The sequence below is a fragment of the Alligator sinensis genome, unplaced genomic scaffold (genome assembly GCF_000455745.1).
Source record: "Alligator sinensis unplaced genomic scaffold, ASM45574v1 scaffold17_1, whole genome shotgun sequence".
In the NCBI taxonomy this organism is placed as follows: domain Eukaryota; kingdom Metazoa; phylum Chordata; order Crocodylia; family Alligatoridae; genus Alligator; species Alligator sinensis.
Window position 1 is genome coordinate 229,643 of NW_005842491.1, and position 3,893 is coordinate 233,535.

The following is a 3,893-nucleotide window of genomic DNA, read 5'->3' on the forward strand; positions in this document are numbered from 1 at the left end:
TGAGAAAGAGGATAAATATGAACTGGGAGTTGCTCTTCTATAGCTCCCTGCCACCTCCTTTTTGATCCTCTCTCTGTTAGACGAGGAGTTTTAAAATCCAGTCCTCAGGCCAAATCTGGCCTGCAGAGCCTCATTATCTGGATCCCCCTCCCCATTGCAGTGGCTGAAAAGTAACTGACTAGTATGTGTTCGGAGGATTTTGGGAAGAGGATTTCTTTTCCAGAGCAGGATATGATAGTTCTCTCAAAACCAAGCATTAAAAACCCAGAAATTTAGAATTAAGGTTAAATTTGATAATAAATCCAGTAGTCAGTTCGGTCAAGTAGACGGTATTTGAAAGAGAGTGTTAAATGAAACGGTCATCTTGTGATACTGTTTTTCATAACAAAGATTTTATGTTGTAGTTTAAGACATCAAGCATAGGTTGCCCTCATTTAATGTGTCATTTTCCAGTGTTCTTAATGGGACTCAGTGAGAGGCTACTCAGTGAAGGAGGGAAGGAGAAGCCATTTTGACATAGTACAATACTTTGTGTAGGAGAATGTTATTTTTTAGCCTTTGATGAAAGGGAAAGTGTCAGTTGTAAAGAATAATGAAAAAGACTTAACCCTGAAAATATATTTAAAAGAATAATAGAATTGACCTTCCTGCCAATTTTTGTATAGATAGGCTGGAAAAAAAAATTGGCACTGATTGCTGCGTTTTTGGCAACATCCTTCATCCTTTCTGTTTGTTCTTTTTTAAATGATATCAGTATATATACTTGTAAATCTCACTCTAGTTTGATTTGAAGGAGGATGCATTGTAATCTTTCTTAACAAAGATGTTGAATCTCTGTTTAAAGTACAAACATCACATGGACCTTAATTATGATAGAGCTGTAACCAGGACCTCTATAATAGGATGGAATCAAAAGTTCTGTTCATTAAGTGCCTATGAATTGCTGCTGGTTTTACAGCTTTGTATCGTGATGGATTTATACCAACAATACCCACTGGGGTGAAAAGTCTGTTTAAACGGGCCTCAGTTAGTAGGATAAATCGGGTATCTTGTTGGAATGAACATGTTAGAGAATCTCTGGGATATGGTGACATTTTTTAGTCTCTCAGGACAAATCAGGAGATCATGTTTGAGTAAATGCAATGAAAATTGGTGGGAGACTTGGGTAATTCTGTGGCCTGGTTTGTTATGGAAGTTACTACATTATGTTCTTAAATTGCCTGATTTACAGTTTATTTTGCGGCATTAAAAAGAAGAATAAGAATAACATTTTTATCCTGCTTTCTGGGAGCTGTTTGGAGAAGCATTTTAAAACAAGTTTCCCAGAATAATATGCTTTAAAAAGTTTGATTAAAAACAAAACCAGTTCTAATAGGGACTCAGTTGAGCTGGATGTCATCAAATAAAGATTAGAAAACACCTAAGATTATATTCCCCCATTTTGTCTACTATAATGGCTGCTCCTCTTCAAAAAACAAATTTTTCAGCTGTGTCCTGTAAAAACATTTCATGGAGAGGCCAGCACCATTAATTTTCGCAAGATGTGTTTGTAGAAAGGTGGGGAAAAGGCATTTGAATGCTTCTGTTAATAGTAATTATAAGAAAATAAACTTCAGAGACTGAAAAAATGGTGGTTCTGCCCAAATGCTCTTTTTTTAACTTGCACTGATGATTACTGCTCTGCTTAACTAAACATTAAAAATAGGTGTTTGTTGTGAGTTGAGAATAAGAATAAGGGTGTCATGTGCAAACAAAAGCCTTATTCTTGCCTGGAATTGTGTGCATGTGTGCTTGGATTTTCAGGCTGTGGGGTAGAGGGATGTGGGTACCATTTTAAGCTGCTGAGTGCCATGCATATTGTCAGCCCCCAGCAGTAAAAAATTATTCGCTTTAATTGTGTAGTTACCACAAAAGGAACTTTGTACTCTGAAGGGCCAATTTAAAAGAGCCAGTGAGGTAAATTCTTTCCCAGGTCCTCTCCATATGTACAGGAAAGGGAGTCTCTGTGTGCTGAGCAGGCAGTAACCTGGAAGTGAGGCCAGCAGATTGAAAAGCATTACATTTTTTCAGTAATTCCCAGTGGATGCTGTGCAAGATGATTAATTTTTTAGCATCTTTGTTCTTGCTATTTTACTTTTAACACTGGAACAGTTTAAATCACTCTAGAAGAAAGGGCCTGACACTTATCCAGTTACACAAACAAGTGGTGGTGCTGAGGCTAAAAATGGAAGTAATGTTTAGAAAAAGATGAGGGAGACATTAGTTGTATTTAAAAAAAATATCTCCAGACCTTGGCATGTGGAACAGGAGTTAAGCTAACAGGTATTGCAAAGATTGAAGTTTAACTTTTCACAGCATTTAGGGTACTTTCTGTTAACTCGTGTATGTGCCTGAAGATGGTCCCCAACAGATGTTATAATAATGGCACAATTTGGATCTGAGAAATGTAATGACTTCTACTAAAAATCCTGCCATGCCACAGAATTGCCTGGGCTGAAGTGGGCCCCACGGTTGCCCCCAGCTTGATCCTACAGATTGGGTATCAGGAGGCTGTAAAAATTGTACAGAATTAATAACACTAAATGCCTTTGAAATCTACTGTAAGGTTCTACATAAATCAAAACCCTATAATGACACTTTTGCTTGATTCTTTTATACTGGCTCCTTCTGTGATTGTGGAATTTCTAAAACATGCTATACTCATGCAGTCTGTGGTCAAACCTTAGTTATTAGAGCGTTAATGTTTCAAGCTTGTTGGAAGCTTTCTAATATGAATCAATTAACACTTTCTTAATCATGTGTTTGGGACGTGGTTGCTGGTATGACTGCAGTAGGCATATATAGTTAAATTTTTCTTACAAATGTATAATTCTCACATGCACACTTAATAAGATGAATTGGCACTGGAAGAGGTACAGAGAAGGGCTGGTAGGACGATCAGGGGATTAGAGAGCCTTGCCATATTAGAGTAGACAAATAACTTGGCTTGTTTAGCCTATCATAGCCATGGCTGAGAGGTGGTCTGATTGCTGTCTATAAATATAGTGAGATGGAAACATCAGGGAGAGGAAGGAACCATTTAAGGTAAAGGACTATGTTGACACAAGAACAAATGGATATAAAGTGGCTGTGCGTAAAATTAGGCTGGAGATTAGGAGGTTTCTAACAATTCAAGCAATCATGTTCTGGAACGGGTTTCTAATAGCAGTTGGGCAAAAAAAAAACTACCTGCTTTTAAGATGGAGCTTGTTCAGTCTCTAAAAGGAGTAGGCCCTGTAACCACAGCCAAGATGTGCTCCAGATTCTGTGGGGGGGAAAGTACAGACAGCTTGCAAGTCCTTTCCTTTCTTACTTAGCGGTCCTTGAGAGCCTCTGGAGATTATAAGGCAGGCAAGGGGTTCCTATTTTCTGGCTAGGGGCTGGAGAGAAGGATTCCTTGTTAGGCCTGTGCAAAGCAGCAAGTCTTCGATTCGGCTTCAGATTCAGCTGATTCGAAGGGATGGTGATTTGATTCGGTGATTCGAACCACTGTCCTGATTTGATTCAGCCAATTCAGAATTGCTGAATTGGTAGTGGTGGCAAGCAGGGTCCCAGGTCCCCCCATGGCTGCCTCATCTGGCCCCAGCGTCCCTGCACTTAAAGTAAATAAATAAGCTCTGCACTCACTGGCTGCAGCAGCAGCGATTGGGGGCTAGTGGCATTGTGTGGGTGCATCGTGGCTTGGTAGGGAACTGTGTGCTGTCCCGGAGCTGGGGCGGCTCCAGTAGTCACCTGGAGCCTGGCAGTGCTCAGCCTGAGCGGCCCCAGCTCCCAGAGCCCTGTGGTGCCCTGCTGAGCTGTGCTGCACCCACGCAATGTGACAGCTGCTGTGTGGGCACCGGGGGGGAGAGAGG

General features: G+C 40.5%; 1 protein-coding gene across 4 annotated transcripts in view; it reads left to right on the forward strand.

Moving 5' to 3' along the window:
• The window catches only part of STX8 (syntaxin 8), a 181,761-nt gene that overhangs the window by 54,167 nt on the left and 123,701 nt on the right, over positions 1 to 3,893 (forward strand). The gene's annotated exons all lie outside the window — the stretch shown is intronic.